We start from the raw sequence: 21,376 nt of genomic DNA, 5'->3' as shown, positions 1-21,376 counted from the left end.
TATATTTTCAGGAAAAGCTAAAGAGATTGAATCTAGGTTTATTCCCGTTGATGAAACACAACACGATGACACTGTCCTCCAGTGGAAGATGACGAATTTTGAGCAGGATGTGGAGTAAGTCCATTTTCCTGTGCTTCGTCAGTATTTGATATATATTTTGCGATAGGCAGACTTTATATGAGTGTTAAGGCCGGTATTCAAAGTGAATGTGGTCCGCGTCCTCCGTCAAAATACGTAAAAAAGAATACATTATAAATCGCTAGATGTATTTAATGTGTTTGAATCGAATTGTACACGCATCCAATGAGCGAAATTTCGCAGCCCGGTCCGAAAGCGAACAACATTTAGCTTGAAATACATCAAGAAACAGTGTCAACACCTTTATTGTATGCAGAAAAATGTTTTCATTCAACTTGAACGATATACACAATAGAAATGATACAATGCATGTTTTGAAAAATGACATGATTTTTTTAAACAAATATTCGTATTTTACATATGCTTCTAAATTAACTGAATCAAAACTGACCTCTGTCAATGAAAATTCGTAGTTTGTGTAAATGTCAAATTCTATTACTATGCTATCAGTGATATATTTGTTAATAATTGAGCATGTATTCTTTCTTATCTGCAAAAATTGTACGATCTGGTTATTTTGAAGCTTTCATAAGATATAATTTGAAATTAAAATCACATTTAAATGAACATGATTTTTTTTAACCTGAGGCCACTGCACCTGCGTTTTGCAGCAAACTCAATGTAGCGGTTACCTCCCAAAGAAGAAGAGAGTCTCAAGCGGAGAAGTACGAAATTTCAATGAAATAAAAAGAACATTTGTTGATTTCAGTGCAAGTAAGATTGACAAATTAGACGGAAGGAGCTTGCCACTGGTTGAGCCGAAACAGTCAATGGCAATATTTTCGAGCAATACGTCTGAATCGAAGAAAGGTATTGTTTTAAGATATATAATATAACATATTTTACGATCATTAGAGTTATATAACCTCTCGATAAGTAGGAGTGGCTTGTATAATCTGTCTTACATGTTAAGGTCCAGCAGTTCTGTTCTTTTATTTACTTAAGCCTTGAGTTAAACTTTAATTCATTAAAAACTTTGACATGTTTAACGAGTTCTCTCACTGGTAAACTCTTAAGCGACTGTGGTCTTGTTGTTGGGGGAGCTGGAATTTCAAAAGGAAAACTCATTATCCAGCTTGGTGACAAAGCACGAAAATCACATGTATCTGGGCTTTGGAAATGACGCTGTAAAGCATCATAGAAGCGAGTACGCTAACTGGACAACCGAAATATTACAAGATGTTATCAGTTATTGTCTGAAATAATTTTGGTCGTAGAGAACGACACTCTATTTGTAGTGTAAGGACACGCGATTTACTGTTCTAGCCCGTTTTTAATTAAAAAACAAAAACATTATATATGATAGTCTTTTCAAGCGCATACGAGATCATTTGTCCAAATTTACTGTTAAAATCATTTTAAAGTGCTGTTAGGAATTAACAATACGTTTCGGTGTTGAAAAAATCCCCGTTATTATTGTCATCTAATATTTAAATATTAAACTTTCCACATGATAGTTCAGAGTTTGAAACTTACTGTGATCTACACCTCTGTAATATAGCTCAGGGCAAAGTCCAGGGATGTACCAGCTAATAACTGACATTCAAACTTGATTGCTGAGTGTTTCAAGGTGATCGATTGTGGGCAATGGTATGCTTACACCAATCACAATTTCTGAAATAGCAGGCAAGGGCAAAGTGGCTACTATTTTTGTATTGTGGTTTCGGAAAATTCCTTAACCTGGAATGGTATTGCTATCGGCTTGATTTTCATAATTTCGAGTTTCTGTGAAAAAAGGATAAGTCTGAAAAATTGCAGATCGGATCTGCTACAATATCTAGAAAGTGCAGTTGCACTGAGAAGCGTAACAGTCGTCGTGTCGCATGTTAGTTGGTCATGATAACAGCTGAAATGACCTCTCAATGGCATCGTCTGTTATAGTATTGCCCTATCTTTTTCAAAAGGAGATGTAGTGTTGTTTTCTTTGTATCAGATTGTAGAATTTGTAAGCCGTTTTCTGTATTTTAGCAACACTGGGTCACATTTGCCTGACCACCACTGAACTTCTATGGAAAGAGTCGTAGTTTTCTTTCCCTTCAAGTCGACAAAAATATTGGAATGTATAATTTCATAAGGTTCTGGCTATTGTTCGTGTCTTTTTAAGCGTTTGTTGCAAACGAAATTGTAGTTTGAATCTGTTTGTTCAATTGCTCTGTCCTGTAGCCTAAAGTTTGGTGTTTCCTCTTTCTTAACCTTTTCAAAATATGCAGCAAAATCAGCGTTCTAATTTCGCATGACCCCATCTTGAACAAACTTTGCCTCGAAGATCAAGGCGACACACAATGCTGGCAGAGAGATTATACTTCTCAATAGGGCCAACTATTAGAGTTATGCAACTTCAAACACTGTAACACTATCAAATGGGCAAGTTGACATATTTATTTGCTGCAATCGTTGATCTATATAGTTAAACACTAACAAGAGACAATTCATTTTTGATAATTAATCTGAGGTTAGATATTTGTACTTGTAAGCGATTGTATGTAGAATTCTTGAATTATCAACTCTCGAAAACTGTGTAACATAGTTATCACAAGAATGATCAGGTTAAAATCAAAAGTGATCTACATTTACGATCAACATGTTATTACCAACGTCCCAACAAGTTATAGAACAGTGAGTACAAGGCGTTCTTGTTTTTATTGTTCTGACAATGTTTTCATGTTTAATGTCACTGTGACTTCGACATTTGCAGGTACAAGGCCTTCTCGTTTTATTGTTCTGACAATGCTTTCATGTTTAATGTCACTGTGACTTCGACATTTGCAGGTACAAGACATTCTCGTTATATTGTTCTGACAATGTTTTCATGTTTAATGTCACTGTGACTTCGACATTTGCCTATTGACTTCAAAATCTCTGATTGAGTGAAATAATGATTTTATCACAGAGCACTCCTGCATAAACATATGCTCATGTAACATGGTTCTTGATGAGGCCTAACAGATGCGGCCGGCTATAAGCATACATGTTTATAGTTTTAAATGGACAAGGGTATATGTATACTTTATGCGATTGAAAGGAAAGTGAATACTAATCAATAACACATTTCCTAATGTTGTAAAGGGACCGCTTTGATGTCCATGAAAAGTTAAATAATCGATATTTAACTGTTTTTTTTTATAAACAAAAATGTAGCAAGACGGCTATTACGATAATTTTTTTCTTGTGACTTGTCGCTGGTTAGACGGTTATTTCCCTTTGTCAAAGGAAAGCGTCGCGCTTGAAAATTGGCTACATAATCAAACGTATGAATGTCTGATATTTTAACGATAAAACACAAGGTACCAAAACTAGTCTATGGTTTAAAGCATCATTCCGGACGATAACGCACATTAAGCCAAAGTGCAGCCATCAAAGGGCAAGGCAAGACCTTTTTCATCAGGGCATTTTTATGAGTTAGGGGAAGAAAGCAACGCCCTTTTAATGGGGTAATATTTCCACATATCTTCTAAAATTGTCTCGCAGACATTTACTGCGAAATGACTCAATTGGCTGCCTTTCGAATGGCGGGGATACATGTTTTTATATTAAAAGTGGTTTTGACAGCATGGCATTCCCTCTTGGTCTGATATGTTAAATATCAAGTCATGTCATCCCTGCTTATTTCATTCACTTTGTTTAAATATTTAAACAAGTGCCAAATAATCATTTCCGCTCGATAAAGACGCATTTTTTTCTTTCTGTGATCACTCGGTGAAATACAATTGACAATAGATATGTAGCCCGGGTCTGTATGAAATTAAGAGAACTGTCTATAAATCTGGAAAAAAATCAGGCAAAGGGATATAAATGAAAAATGTTTGATGTATTTGATTAGATATAATCTGACGAATATACGATTTTGAATTAATGTATCGTTTGTTTTATAGTTCGACAAGCTGATGAGGGCTTCATCCTGAACTTTACACTAGATACAACCATCCAAGTAAACTATCCATCTGACTGCCTTGCCTGCCGCCTTTCCAACATACTCCTACTGCCTGGAAACAGTTTGCTTCTGGCTGATCATGACAACAAAAACGTGAAGTTGATTGACCTGTGGACCAACAACCTTATGTCTTGCGTCAGTATGCCCGTTCAACCAATGGGCATGTGTGTTCTCCCCGAGCACCAGGTGGCTGTATGTTTACCAATTACTGGAACTGCAGGGCGTATTCAGTTCCTAGGGGTGCTGGGGAAACTATCCCTTAATCGAAGCATCGAGGTGACAGGTGGCTGTCGAGGTATTGGTTACCTTGAGAACAGGTTAATTGTGTCTTTCATGAGTGGAAAGGTGTGTATAATGACCATGAGTGGAAAAGTGATTAAGATGATAGGCAGAAATAACAGTGGACAATCAATATTTGTCTATCCATTGCACCTGACAGTGGTCAGTGAAGGCCAGAAAGGAGTGATATATGCATCCGACAGTGCCATGCACACAATCACGAAGCTGGACATGGACCTGAACATTCTCCAGACATTCGAGGACCCTGCACTGAGAGGCCCAAGAGGCATCACTGCAGTGGGAAACCAGCTGCTTATTTGTGGTTTATATAGTAACAACATAATGAGCCTAGACCTGCAAAGTAGCCAGATGACCCAGCTTCTGCGGAAGAAAGATGGTGTACAGAAACCAATGAGTGTCTGCTACAGCCAACAGCAAAACAAGTTGTATGTTTTATGTGATAAATAAATATTGTAAGAGAGTACATGCCATCAAATAATATCTAAAAAGGAAAGGAGGATGTTGGAAAAAGTATAAATCAATTGGGTTCCAACATCCACTTTGAACACCCTTGGTATCTGAGTTGTAAGTGAAGGACACATCGGTCATAGTTATATAGATACGACTGTTCGAAACATACCGCATGGACTTGAACATGTTCCTTGCATACCAGGACGCAGCATTGAGATCACTAAGAGGCTTTTCCGCATTTAGTGTGTTTAGTAGCACAATAATGTGTCTGGCCCTGCATAGTTGACATTTTACCAAACTAGTGAGGAGGAAGAGGAGGTGTACAGGTGGCACAAGTGCACATAAATCGAATGACATAAACGTGTAAGATATCGCCTCGTACCGTGTGCCTTGAGTAACCGTTGGAGTAGATGGCGTCCAGAAGCTTGATTGCATTATACTACATGTAACTTGCCAGTGTATTACATATATAATTTTGTGATAAAAACAATCAAATTCAAGGAACAACTTTTTACAAAAATAACTTCCATGAACCACCTGTGCCTGTTAATGTGTACACATCTCATTTAGCAGTTGAAATGTTTTATTTTGAGGGTGCTTTAAAAAAATCAGAATATACATCCAACAAAACAAATTAAATGTCACGTTCTAAAACAACATATTTTTTTACATTTAATTTCGTTCCTAATTCGGTACAATAGTGTATTCTTTTAGTTACCGTTCCAAGGTCGTACCTAACAATCCATTATACACACCCATTGTTATATATATATATAAATTATATATAATATGTGGTTTTGTGTTGTTGGTTCTTGTGTGTAATATTAGTCATTTGCGTTGATCCTGTACCATTAAAAGGGTGTAAGTTTATTCTTTTGTCTACTGGACTTGTTTCTGTAGTTTTTTTATATGAATATGGAATAATTTGGTCACCAGCATTTGCTATGTTATATTTGGTTTGAACGATTCGGTCACCAATTGATTGCTATCTTATATTTAGTTTGGAGAATTCGGTCACCAATGTTTGCTATCTTATATTGAACGATTTGGTAACCAACATGTGCCGTCTTAAATATAGTACGAACGGTTCGATCATCAAAATTTGCTATCTTATATTTAGTTTGAATGATTTGGTGACTACTATTTGATATGTTATATTTAATTTGAACAATTTGTTGACTTGTATTTGCTATGTTTGATTTGGTTTTAATTATTTGTTCACCAATTTTTCATATCTTATATTCAGTTTGAATGATTTATATTTAGATTGAATTATTCGGTCACCAGTGTTTGCTATCTTAAATTTAGTTTGAATGTTTTGGTCACCAATATTTGCTTTTTTTATATTTAGATTGAAAAATATGGTCACCAGCATTTGCTATGTAATATTAAGTTTGAACGATTCGGTAACCAATATTTGCTATCTTATATTTAGATTGAATTATTTGGTCACCAACATCTGCTATCTTAAATATATTTCGAACGATTCGATCACCACAATTTGCTTTCTCATATTCAGTTTGAATAATTTAGTGACAACTATTTGATATATTATATTTAGTTTGAAACATTTAGTGACTTGTATTTGCTATGTTCTATTTAGTTTGAACTATTTGGTCACCAATATTTCCTATCTCATATTCAGTTTGAATGATTTGGTCACAAACATCTGCTATCTTATATTAAGATTGAATGATTCGGTCACCAGTGTTTGCTATGTGATATTGAGTTTGAACGGTCCGGTAAACCATGTTTGCTATCTTATATTACGATTGAATGATTTGGTCACCAATATCTGCTATCGTATACATTTAGATAGATTTATTCGGTCACCAGTGTTTGCTATCTCATATTTAGTTTGAATGATTTGGTCACCAATATTTGCTTTATATTTAGATATAATAACTCGGTCACCAGCATTTGCTATTTGATATTTAGTTTGAAAAATTCGGTCAACAATGCTTGCTATGTTATATTAAATTTGAATGATTTGGTTAATACCAACATGTGCCATCTTAAATTAGTTCGAACGATTCGATCACCAAAATTTGCTATCTCATATTCAGTTTGAATGATTTGGCGACAACTATTTGGTATGTTAAATTAAGTTTGAAACATTTAGTGACTTGTATTTGCTATGTTTTATTTAGTTTGAATAATTTGGTCACAACCAGTTGCTATCTTATATCTAGGTTGAATAAAATAAAAGTATTCATATATTTGCTTGTGCTTATTTTTATAACTTTTTATAGTTAATTAGTTCATTCCTCTTTTGATATTAAGTATGTAAGCTCCTCAGAATGTTTTTTTTATTTTCATATTCGATTTTGAATTGACAACAGTAAAAAACTAAAATATGGATTCCAAAAGGTACAATCACAAAATGACCTAGATGTTCCATCGAAGAATGAATTTTGTTTAATATAATTGATATACATATTCACATATTGTCAGAACTCTAACGTTTAGTAGTCATGAATTTAATAGTAATTGAGTATTATTCCAATGGATCCTTCAAGAACAAGCCCAGCAGCTTACTGTGTTACGACTTACATATTTGAACTAAGTGCCTTATTGAAGAAATCAGGAAGATCATGGACCACAAACAACACACATGTCTGCTCTTTATGTGACAATGTAAGTCTTATGTATTTAGTTGAACTGTACTGAACCTCATTTTAACATGAGTCTGGCAGCAGTAAGCTACTAGTATTTAAGTACACTCAGGAAAAAACTCTTACCTGACAGGGATGAATCTTTACCATATTAAACTATTCCAAGTTTTCAACCGTTTGTCTCTTTACAGAATTCATGGAAAAAAACTGATTTGATAGAATCCTTATTTCGAAAACAGTTGTTTAGCTTGCTGCTTGATTAAACATTTCCTTTGCATTTGTTACCATTATTAATTTTGTTCTTTTTGTCGTATGAACGAAATGTAGATACTAAGCTGGTTTAGCGACACATGCTAGCATGGTAAAAATGTTGTTAAAAAACGAAGCCAAAGACCATAACCCTGCAGCCTTTATAATTTTATATAACTCACGGGCATAACTTTCAATGCTCCTTAACATTCCTGTAATGTTTTGTCATTTCTGCTATTATACTTTTGGATATATAGCGATACACGCGACACAAACTCTTTCTTGTGACGGACGAAAAGATATATTGAATATTTCTTTATTTTATCGTATTGATGTACGCCGTTGATATCCGTGTCAAGTTACCGTTAATAAAAAGTTTTGAAAACATCGCAACACTTATGTTGAATCAATTAAACACAATACACGGATCACTGTGGCTCAATTGGTTTGATAAATCCAAAAAACATCAGTTTAATCCGCTTTAAAGAAGCATACCCATTCAATAATGATATTTTTTGCAAGATTGTGTTAAAACGTTGCTTAAATCTAATGATTCCATACAACTACGTAAATAGTTCAGATGCTAAAACGATTCGATTATTAAGCAGAGAATTGCTTGATTTAAAGGTCAAGCAATTTTGAAGGAATGTAGTTTCTTTCTTTGTGGTGCCTTAATTTGTGTATGTCGTGTAAGTTTGTTTGGTATTTGTATTTTTGTATTTGGCGTTAATATGTTTGTTCTCAAGTTAATAGTTAGGGCCCTTGCCTTAAGTCCATTAACAGATTAACAGATGACGAGATGACGTGGATGTAGAGGTGGTATTTTTCGATGCAGCGCTCGATGAGTTTGCCAATACAAGTACGAATTGATATTGATCTGTAATTGTAGTGTCTGGAAGGGTCAGAATCGTTTTTAAAAATGGGGAAGACCGTTGTTAATGTACTCGGAGAAGAGAATGTAGTGTTATTCAGCAATTTGTCAAAATGACTCAAGAGAGTTAGATTAATTTGTTCTTTGCCTTTTTTGATAAGTTGGTGACAAATCGATTCAGGAACACTGGTTTTACTCGGAACGATACAGGAAATTACATTTTGGACGTCCAGATATTTATGAAAAGAAAGAGAATGGAACGATCTCATCTGTAAGGATAGGATGTTGCTGGGATTCTATGGTTAGTTGTTTGCTTAAGTACGAGTTTAGAAAGTCTGCATATTATTCATAAACCTCAGCCTTAGTTGTTCCGTCAATAAAGGTTTGTATTGGTGAATATTTTTGATCTGAGTTCGTTGTTAAGCTAGTTTGATTCATAGTTGAATTGTTTTGTTATCAGAGTTAATTTAGTTTATAACTTTGTATTCGTATTCCGTTTCCGATTTTCGATTTTATTTTCATTTTGATAAATTCTGAAATGTTCCTTAGTGAGCGCATGTTTGAAGGGTAAGCTTGTTGGTGTAATTTGTTACGTTTTCTTATTTGTTGTTTTACCTTTCTTTATCCGTTAAGTTATTTTCGCTGGCAAACATGTATTTCAACCCAAACGGCTTTTACACCTTTTAACTTGAAGAACATTTCTTGGAATGGCATGCAAATTATCTCGGACGTAATTTTCGACATCACCACCAAATCGATCGGTTCTGTCATAACGAAATGTTAACGAAATGGTAACTTAAAGTTTGGGAGCTCGACATCTTCGTCTGAAATTTTACTTGCCATGTCCATAACTAGGATATTAACAATAATATACAAAATTCAACAACCAATATACAAGAGAAATGAAAACAAAAACCAATGGGAAATGTGTTGTACCTCTCTGTGGATAATTTTTAAATGTAATAAAGCCTATTTACAAGAAAAAAATCTATAATGAGCAATGTGATAGCAAATATTTCTATGTAGTTAATAAGTATCAATTTAAGTGAAGGTATCGCGCTGTTTTTCTAGAAGGTCAACCCGACGCACAAGTTGCACGTCTCTGTCATTTAGAGAAGCGTCCCGTGCTGAAGCGCCGTTTTACTGTCGACTGCACCAAGCACATTAGATACAATAGCAGTCAGTTTCGACTCAAATATGACTTGCAAACCTTCTGCTACTTTCAGGATCTTTGATTCGTTTAAAGTAACTTTTTCAGCCCTGAATGGAGAAGTAGAGGACATTGTTCGTGATTTCTTTATATCAACTAAATCTATTGGTTATAAAGTTAAGCGTTTTTTTAATCACAATGGCTTTGAATGTGGTAATGATAGGATCAATATTTTTGTTGCTCAGTGTTCATACAAAACAAAATGCTTTGAGGGGTATTGAGTGCTTGTGCACTATCCGAAAACCCAGGTGCAACAGAATGTTTACAAATGTTTACCCATGAAGTGTGACTTAGGTAAATATTTAGTAAACGATGCACCTAAGTCATTAAACAAAAGTAACTCACTATATAACATATATATGAGGACGGTTTATGAATTATTTTTTAGTATAATATAACAACAAACACTTCCTCATGGGAATTATATTTTTTAATGCAATCATACACTTCACTGATAAGCAATTTAAAATTTGTTATGCAAAATGCACATTAAAACACTTTAATTAATTAACACTATTATGTTTACATTTCAGAAATACTTCTTCTGATTTATCGGCATACATCCGAGGTTATTTTTTATGGAATTTGACTGAGGTGTTCCGAATAAAATATTACTTCATCAAACGTACTCCTGCTTTACACATTTGATTCATAAATTGAATATCTTCATGTGCTGACTTATGGGTATGGAAAATGATTAAAGATGCACTCATACTCCCAAATAAGGTTTACAACAATGCATAATATTCCAAAAAAGATGAATAAATGTCGAAAACAATGGTTCTTATGAAGGATACCGAGTTTTATTTGAAAGAAAGGAGCATAAACACGGTATTTCTACCTAACGAGACGGTGGTAGATCACAGTAAATCTTTTAGCATTCACCAATCATTTAACATTTTTGCGCTTTCCGCTATTAAAAACACGGTAACAATCTTGTTTTCAGTAATTAATATTTTCTATAAATGCATTGTTTAGGAAGTAGTTAAAGGTTTATCAGTCAAAAATGATGTTTGTTATATTTGTGAATGTATTGATTTTGAATAAAAGTGTCACTTTAAATTATCATTATTTATGAGAAAGTCTTATGCACATAGAGTGATGTGTTATACTGTTGATATTGATAAATGTAGTGCAGACATATACTGGTACAGGATTTTGATATACAAGGCGTAAATTCCAAAAGAAACTTGGTATTCTGGTAGACAATCCATTTTTCATGTCTATCAAAATTGCTATTAATATATTGATGATTGGTTTTGCAATGTATCTGATAGGGCAGCTTAAGTGAAGTAGTATTTGTTATAATAAGCAAGAGCACCAAATGTCACAAATACGCCGGTTTTAGTTTTGTAATACCAAGTGATAAGTAGTTGCTCGTTTAGCCACATTCAGGGAGCGGACATTGTAAACACAGCTTTCGCCAGTTTAGGGGCCATAACTCTGGAGTGACTAAGGCAACATAAGTAGTTACCGAACCGGACGAAGCTATTCTGCTCACACACATTCTGAACAAATCTTGTAATGAGTTGACCTATGCTTCAAAAGTTATTGATCGAAAAAAAAAGTTTTAAGGTAATTACAAAGAGGGCAATAACTCCCTCGTGTTTTCAGCAATATGGCTGGTTATCGAACTTTTTTCGAGATTTTTGCTAATCAACATTCTGATCAATACCAGCGGACAAGATCAATTTAAGCTAGCTAATATAATTAAAAGTAAATAACTCTTAAGTTACTTAAGCGATATTGCTAGTCATCAAACTGGTCCAAGATAGTATTAGAATTCACACTCTGACTAAATTTGGTGATAATTGGATTTATTGTTCGGACAAAACCGATATCAGGTACTTTCTATGTTTAAATTTACTTTTCTGGCGAATCTTCATTCTTGTAGCTCGATGAAGAACCAAATTCGTTAATCAAATGTACATTTACGTGTTTTGCAATTGCCCTCATTGAACATTCCGTTCCTTTGTCCGCATCTTCATTTGATGTGCACAAAAAGTGTTCCCCTTTTAAACGAAAGCAATGCCAACGTTAATATTTATAGAATAAGTTGGACAAAACGACAAAACGTGTCATCATAAAACTTCTACATAAATATAGTTCGTTTTTATGTATAAAACCAAAGTTCTGAACATACACCTTTGTCTGTGGTCCTTGGTCAAGCACACGATTAAACGATATATAATTCTCAAAACATTGCCAGGATATACACTTTTGTCAACGGATTAAATAAATACTATCGTTAATTTCAAAACAAATATACATCTGATGTATAGGTCAAGTCATGTTAACTGTCGACATTGTGTAAGCAAATGATTCTACAAACAGCCCAATAATGTCTATGGACACCATATACTTTACCAAAAATCAGTTTTTGTATTTGTAACAACTGAAGGTACGGTTTTAGCAAAAATAACATTGATTATTCTGTATACCTGTTACTTTCAGAGAGTTGAAAACATCGGTCAAGACGATTCTGATTTCTGTACTTTAAAATCCTTCAAATCTTCTTAGATCCGTCTAAATAGGATTTAACAACGTATCCAAACGTCCGTATAAGTAGTCCTTAATAAATTTCTACATCCAAACGTCGCTTTTTAAGCCTTGTTTGACTTTAAAACAATTTTACTTAGCCTTCTAAATCGGTCTGCCTTCTATCAAATCACAAAAATAACAGTACTGCCATACCATAGTGTATGAAATGAAAACAGGTAATTTTGTAATTCACCAAACGTCTTAAATAGTTTCTGTTAGTGCGTGTCAGATCGGTCGAAAAGAAACTTTGCATTTGTATAAAGAAAACTGAAAAAGAATCTGCAAAAAGTATAATGGTTAGAAAATATTGATTATACCTACCAAACGTATCATCATATATTTCCAATGCCTTGCAGTTGGCATAAACAATTTGCAATATAAAATCCTCGTTTTCCTCAGACTCAAGCTGCGATGCATTGTCCTGGGGTTCAAATATTTTGAATATAAAATCGTTTTTTGTTCATCACACAAATTTGCAAAAATAGCACCAGCTAAAGCTTTACTGGAATATGCAATATGGGATTATAGCTTACACACAACGCCAACAAGTTAAACATAAATGCACATAGCTATGAAACACCTCGACTTTTAGATAACTTAGCTTAAATGCTTATTATTGAAAAGCAGACCTTGTAATGCTGGTTGTATACCGAATTTGCCAAACAAAACGATACAGGGGGGAAATAAAAGTTTTAAAGTAACGTTATTTTAGATAATTTATATAAATCATTTTCATTGTTGTCAAATCGTTTAATGATACCTTTGTCGTTGTCGAAATAATATTTAAGGCGTCAATGGTCCTCTAATAGAAAACTGTTTATTTGTCCATGTTCTACGTCTAAAACAGATTGCCTAATATCGTGACTGAAGTCCCAATAATCGATGTTAAGAAGACCAGTCTCAATAATTGAGGAAAGCACTGCCAACGAGTTGTCATAATTTGGTAATGACATCTCGGGTCTTTCAGCATTGATAAAGCTCGTCCCTTACTTCCCTTATATAATTGAATGATATTGCCAAATGGACATTCAGTGAAGGGATCTCGGACAAAGAACAAATATAAGACAAGTTCGTTAGCTTTCCAGATTTGGGATAAAGTTTGTATTCATTGTTCTGATGTCGCAAGAACCTTTGTTTTGTGTTTTTGAAGTTCATGATCGATCGGGGAGCCAAGATCTCTGATAAAAACCTTTCTTTGAATATGGGTGAAGAAGCAATTCAAAAGAGACATGCCCCATTTTTTAATATTTGTCGGAGAGCCCGTAGGTTGTGGGTATAAGATGTATTGGCTGTGAGGTAAATGACATACGAACAAACAAATGTTGGATGAACGCATTTACGTATGGATAATAATCAAACAATGAATGCGCATACAAATAGTTCCTTATTCATGAGTTTAATTTCGTTATTTTCAAGGACAAGTGTAATTTAATATGTCAACGTATTATGACTGCATTACAGCTAGAAAAATACAACTGGAGTTTGAAAAATTAACAATAAAAAGAAAACAACAAAAATATCGCCACCTACAAAATTCTCATTACATATCGCAATAATATGTGATACTTGCGTTTATGAGTCACGAGTTGTCAAATTTGAGAGAAATTCCAGTCAATTTACTTGTTGAGAGTTACATTGAAGGAGGAGTTGATTATACACAATGTTGGAACACGGTGTTGGACAAATCAGCAAGTGGATTGTCATTTTTGGAAGTAAACATCGGATGAAACGACGGTGGCAGTGGGTTGGGTAACGTGTTTAGCAATGGGAGATTTCGCGAAAGTAGAGCCAGAGGACGCCATATGACTTTGTATCGAACTGAGCTCCCTTTTCTGAACGTTGCTGGGTGCTCTACAATATGTTCTTGTTTCATTTCATTTCATGTTTTGTTGATTTGTCAGGTGATTTAATTTCACCAGATGACAATTCCAAAATCCGAAATAAGTCGTCACCATTGTCAATTAATATTTCTTTAAATGTTTGATCCATCATGAAATCAAAACCTGCATGAAAACCGTATTATCGTCGTCATTTCATTTTAATTGCTTTACTGCAGTTTTCAATTTAACAGGTTGCCAATAATTTTACTACGATTTCATTGATTAAAGTAGTTCCGTAATAAATATGCCACTCCAATTAGTTTTATTGCGCGTTATTGCGCCCAATGACAGGACAGAAGTATCGAACAAAATGACACGATTTTGATAGGAAATACCATTGCAACAGTTTTGAAACTACGAGTCTTCAAAATAAACCACTGACGTCAATTTTGAGACGTCTGTCATTTTTTTGCGTTCGAGCTACAATAACCGATATTTTCATCAATTCTTCGTTTATCGCTATGAAATTTCAACCTCAAGTGCGTCTTGTGAAAATGTTCACGCACATATATAGTTTTCTTTCTCTTGTTTTACGTATTTTATTTTAAATTCGTCTAAAACGTCATTTTTCGCGGGAAAAACGGCGTCGTGTTTCGCTGAAAAAAGTGCGCCTTTCTTTAACTTTTGAAAAAACTGCTCGTTTAATTTTTTGATTTTTAAATACATGTATTCAATGTTTTATTGCGAATCACACGATATCGAGAAAAGTGTACCTTATCGACTTCGTTTTTGCGCAGTATTAAATAATCTAACCCCTTTACCTGTTTCTTATTCAATACGTATTGAAAAAAACGGTTTTGGTCAATGAACAAACATAAATAAAATAATTGGTTTATTATGTCTAAATATAATTTATTGTATGTTTGACATTAACCATGTTGCCATTAAGCATTATCATGATCCTGATAAATTTTAAGCCTACTGTGCTTGATCCTGGTTAACGTTTAGCCTACTGTGCTTGATCCTGGTTAACGTTTAGCCTAATGTACTTGATCCTGGTAAAAGCTTAGCCTCCTGTGCTTGATCCTGGTTAAAGTTAAGCATTCTGTGCGTTATCCTGGTTAACGTTTAGCCTCCTGTGCTTGATCCTGGTTAAAGTTTAGCCTCCTGTGCGTTATCCTGGTTAACGTTTAGCCTCCTGTGCTTGATCCTGGTTAACGTTTAGCCTCCTGTGCTTGATCCTGGTTAAAGTTTAGCCTCCTGTGCGTTATCCGGGTTAACGTTTAGCCTCCTGTGCTTGATCCTGATTAACGTTTAGCCTCCTGTGCTTGATTCTGGTTAACGTTTAACATTCTGTGCTTGATCCTGGTTGACGTTTAGCCTCCTGTGCTTAATCCTGGTTAAAGTTTAGCATATTGTGCGTTATCCTGGTTATCGTTTTCCCTCCTGTGATTGATCCTGGTAAACGTTGAGCCTCCTGTGCTTGATTCTGGTTAACGTTGAGCCTCCTGTGCTTGATTCTGGTTAACGTTTAGCCTCCTGTGCTTTATCCTGGTTAACGTTTAGCATTCTGTGCTTGATCCTGGTTGACGTTTAGCTTCCTGTGCTTGATCCTGGTTAAAGTTAAGCATTCTGTGCGTTATCCTGGTTAACGTTTAGCCTCCTGTGCTTGATCCTGGTTAAAGTTTAGCCTCCTGTGCGTTATCCTGGTTAACGTTTAGCCTCCTGTGCTTGATCCTGGTTAACGTTTAGCCTCCTGTTCTTGATCCTGGTTAAAGTTTAGCCTCCTGTGCGTTATCCTGGTTAACGTTTAGCCTCCTGTACTTGATCCTGGTTAACGTTTAGCCTCCTGTGCTTGATCCTGGTTAAAGTTTAGCCTCCTGTGCGTTATCCTGGTTAACGTTTAGCCTCCTGTGCTTGATTCTGGTTAACGTTTAACATTCTGTGCTAAATCCTGGTTGACGTTTAGCCTCCTGTGCTTGATCCTGGTTAAAGTTTAGCATACTGTGCGTTATCCTGGTTATCGTTTTGCCCTCCTGTGATTGATCCTGGTAAACGTTGAGCCTCCTGTGCTTGATTCTGGTTAACGTTGAGCCTCCTGTGCTTGATTCTGGTTAACGTTTAGCCTCCTGTGCTTTATCCTGGTTAACGTTTAGCATTCTGTGCTTGATCCTGGTTGCGTTTAGCCTCCTGTGCTTGGTCCTGGTTAAAGTTTAGCATTCTGTGCGTTATCCTGGTTAACGTTTTGCCCTCATGTGATTGATCCTGGTTAACGTTTAGCCTCCTGTGCGTTATCCTGGTTAACGTTTAGCCTCCTGTGCTTGATCCTGGTTTACGTTTAGCCTCCTGTGCTTGATCCTGGTTAACGTTTAGCCTCCTGTGCGTTATCCTGGTTTACGTTTAGCCTCCTGTGCTTGATCCTGGTTAAAGTTTAGCCTCCTGTGCGTTATCCTGGTTAACGTTTAGTCTCCTGTGCTTGATCTTGGGTAACATTTAGCCTCCTGTGCTTGATCTTGGTCAACGTTTAGCCTCCTGTACTTGATCCTGGTTAACGTTTAGCCTCCTGTGCTTGATCCTGGTTAACGTTTAGCCTCCTGTACTTGATCTTGGTCAACGTTTAGCCTCCTGTACTTGATCTTGGTTAACGTTTAGCCTCCTGTGCGTTATCCTGGTGAACGTTTAGCCTTCTGTACTTGATCTTGGTTAACGTTTAGCCTCCTGTGCGTTATCCTGGTTAACGTTTAGCCTTCTGTACTTGATCCTGGTCAACGTTTAGCCTTCTGTACTTGATCTTGGTTAACGTTTAGCCTCCTGTACTTGATCCTGGTTAACGTTTAGCCTCCTGTACTTGATATTGGTTAACGTTTAGCCTCCTGTACTTGATCTTGGTCAACGTTTAGCCTTCTGTACTTGATATTGGTTAAAGTTTAGCCTCCTGTGCTTGATCCTGGTTAAAGTTTAGCCTCCTGTGCTTGATCCTGGTTTACGTTTAGCCTCCTGTGCTTGATCCTGATAAACTTTTAGCCTCCTGTACTTGATCCTGGTAAACGTTTAGCCTCCTGTGCTTGATTCTGATAAACTTTAAACCTACTCTGCTTGATCCTGGTTAACGTTTAGCCTCCTGTGCGTTATCCTGGTTAACATTTAGCCTCCTGTGCTTGATCTTGGTTAACGTTTAGCCTCCTGTGCTTGATCCTGGTTAACCTTTAGCCTCCTGTGCTTGATCCTGGTTAACGTTTACCTCCTGTGCTTGATCTTGGTTAACGTTTAGCCTCCTGTGCTTGATCATGGTTAACGTTTAGCCTCCTGTGCGTTATCCTGGTTAACGTTTAGCCTCCTATGCTTGATCCTGGTTAACGTTTAGCCTCCTGTGCTTGATTCTGGTTAACGTTTAGCCTCCTGTGCGTTATCCTGGTTAACGTTTAGCCTCCTGTGCTTGATTCTGGTTAACGTTTAGCCTCCTGTGCTTGATCTTGGTCAACGTTTAGCCTCCTGTGCTTGATCTTGGTCAACGTTTAGCCTCCTGTGCTTTATCCTGGTTCAAATTTAGCCTCCTGTACTTGATCTTGGTTAACGTTTAGACTCCTGTGCTTGATCCTGATAAACTTTAGCCTCCTGTACTTGATCTTGGTTAACGTTTTGCCTCCTGTGCTTGATCCTGATAAACTTTTAGCCTCCTGTACTTGATCCTGGTAAACGTTTAGCCTCCTGTGCTTGATTCTGATAAACTTTAAACCTACTCTGCTTGATCCTGGTTAACGTTTAGCCTCCTGTGCGTTATCCTGGTTAACATTTAGCCTCCTGTGCTTGATCTTGGTTAACGTTTAGCCTCCTGTGCTTGATCCTGGTTAACCTTTAGCCTCCTGTGCTTGATCCTGGTTAACGTTTACCTCCTGTGCTTGATCTTGGTTAACGTTTAGCCTCCTGTGCTTGATCATGGTTAACGTTTAGCCTCCTGTGCGTTATCCTGGTTAACGTTTAGCCTCCTGTGCTTGATCCTGGTTAACGTTTAGCCTCCTGTGTTTGATTCTGGTTAACGTTTAGCCTCCTGTGCGTTATCCTGGTTAACGTTTAGCCTCCTGTGCTTGATTCTGGTTAACGTTTTGCCTCCTGTGCTTGATCCTGATAAACTCTTAGCCTCCTGTGCTTGATCCTGGTTAACGTTTAGCCTCCTGTGCTTGATCTTGGTCAACGTTTAGCCTCCTGTGCTTGATCTTGGTCAACGTTTAGCCTCCTGTGCTTTATCCTGGTTCAAATTTAGCCTCCTGTACTTGATCTTGGTTAACGTTTAGACTCCTGTGCTTGATCCTGATAAACTTTAGCCTCCTGTACTTGATCTTGGTTAACGTTTTGCCTCCTGTGCTTGATCTTGGTCAACGTTTAGCCTCCTGTGCTTGATCTTGGTCAACGTTTAGCCTCCTGTGCTTTATCCTGGTTAAAATTTAGCCTCCTGTGCTTGATCCTGATAAACTTTAGCCTCCTGTATTTGATCTTGGTCAACGTTTAGCCTCCTGTGCTTGATCCTGATAAACTTTTAGCCTCCTGTGCTTGATCCTGGAAAAAGGTTTAACATTCAGTGCTTGTTCCTGTAGTTCGCATTGTTTGATTTAAATATAGCATGGTTTCGAGGAGAGTTTTTTAATACCGGGTATAGTGTTTTACTGGCCTTAACGTTCATCGGGTTTTGTTGTTTGTGTCGTATTGTAATGTTCACGATTGTTTTATTCATTAAAAATACATTTATCACATACCGTGTGTCCAGTTTAATATAACCATCACACATGTTTCTGTATTACATATGTATAATATAACATTATCACTCCGCATGTTTGTAAACAATTAAATTGAAAACAAAAACTTCATTGGTAATATTCCAGCAAGTCATAATTTTGTTTCTTTGATATATTTTGTTTTAATAAAGAAGTTAATTTTCCATTTAATTCATAAGACGAAACCGTGATATTTTCTCATGATTCATGACATTCTTTAAACGTGTTTTACCTTCATATTTAAACAGGAAATGACGTCATGAACATTTTACAAAATTATGACGTCATCTTACCGGGATCAAACACTCCACGACAAGCTTAGTATGTGAACAGGGGATTATTGAAATAACGATTTCAACATAAGTTTTAAGCATATATATATAATAAACATTGTCAGAAATTTCAGACAGATAACATTACAAAAAAACAATTTGGTATCGCAAACAACATCTACTGTCAGTATGCCACGCACGGTCGACGTCATTTCTGAAGACAAAATGTTAGCTTCAAGCCAGTCATGCGCCTTTGTCAAAGTATATCCCGCGGTGCTCCACGCACCTGTGATTTCATGTCAACCAAGTTTAAAAAAACTTTAACAACTAGTCAGCAGGCAAATTCCTATTAAATTTTGATGCTGCAGACATAAGTTCTTTACTGGAATAAAACTTCCGACCTCTTAACTATTCTTTTAGCTGTAGGAAAATACCAAATTCCAGTTGGTCGAGGTCGGGCGAGTACAGGGTAGGCTGTAATTGCTTGAAATCGAGAATATCGATCTCCAGCTGTGTGACGTTCGCTGTGTGCGCGACTGCGTTGTCTTGGTGCCATACGATGGACCCTGGATTCTCATAAAGAGCGGGACGCTTCTTACGTAGAGCATTCATTACATCGCAGCGAAAGACTTGAAACACATATGAATAAGCTGTCATGTTATGCTATTACACTATAATTACAAGATATGTATTATTTAGATAATAAAGATAATAGTTTACATTTGTTACAACAAAAGTATCGATAAGTAATAATAAATAATACAGTACAGTCAAAGAATGAGTCGTCGTCTTCCACCCGCGCGAGAAGCTCGACCGACGCTTCTTCCCGTCGATCTTTGTCCTCGTTTTCAATAATCAGGGGACCAATCTGGCACATACACGTGCCATATTCATGTCGTCGGTAATGATCCGATGCACCGAGGTTTTACTTAAATTGGTTACTTCTGAAATTTCCCAAACAGTTTGCCTCCGATCAGAAAATATTCAAGTTCTAACCTTCTATTCGACATCTTTTGTTATGGACGCCCTGTTTTCTCTTTTCACGTCTCTGGCCGCTCTATACTTAAAGACCACCCATGCAATTTGTAAATTACAGTTCTTGAGACATTCTCAAATATCTCAGGTTTCTTCAGTTGCTCAAGAGTCTGCAGTGGTGGTATCCCAGTCTCGGCACAAAATTGAACAACTGTTCTCTGCGCCGCGTGCAATTTTACGCACAAAAACCTGACCTGCAACCTAAAAAAAAACTAATGTTTATAACCACGGCTAAATTAAAGTTTCACATATGACAACATAGTAATTGTAAATGACGTTCACGTTTCAATTAGTGGAACTTTGATATCCTGTTCAAAATTACAATTTTATGTCCTATATGTATAAAAGTCGGAAATATTTACCTTTTATTATATTTATTTATTGATATGAATACTGCGTTAGTGACATTTTCGTCTTTAAATCTTGCAAGAATGTAACACAATAATTATTGAAACATGTTGTGTTCATTATAATGTTATTACGTCAAATAAAGCTTCAATTTGTTAGGACAACCCTTGTACAACTCCGCAATGCATGTAGCGTTGGAAATAATGTTGCTTTGTCAGTTTGAGGTATTTCTATAAAAAGAATCTTACACTCGTCAACATATAATACACAACTTAATTCACTCATCCAGAAAACATGTTAGTCAGCTCGCCAAACGCTTGCTTACACACATATTTCCTGAACTTGTTGAAATAAATTGTGTAAGTAGTCTAAATAGTGAAACAAAACAATTCTCTCGGCTGAAAATTGGGAGCAACTTAATTGTTATATCTGAATTCTTCCTCTCACTTCAGCATTGCCAGGCCAAAGCTTTGCCTCTATGCCTGTTCATGCTGTTATATATTACTAGTTCATTATCAGTCTAAAATCGGATAAGGTGCAGCACAGCCTCACTAAACACCTGGACGTCATTGCAAAAACTATAGAAGACGTTTGTTTTATTTGGGAACCATATTCTACCTATCTCGACAAAGCACTGATTTCACTAATGTTACCAGGATCAATTGAAATACAACCAGATATCATGTACACATGTTCGATGACTTATGACATTACGTGAAACGTGGCTGTTTTCAACAAGTAATTAACACAAACTGAATACAGTAGATCAATTGAATTCAACAAGCATTTCTACTTTTATGATACGTCGAGGTTATGTTTTGGTTTTA

The sequence above is a fragment of the Mya arenaria genome, chromosome 6, assembly GCF_026914265.1.
Source record: "Mya arenaria isolate MELC-2E11 chromosome 6, ASM2691426v1".
NCBI lineage: Eukaryota > Metazoa > Mollusca > Bivalvia > Myida > Myidae > Mya > Mya arenaria.
This window is presented reverse-complemented; position numbering follows the sequence as displayed.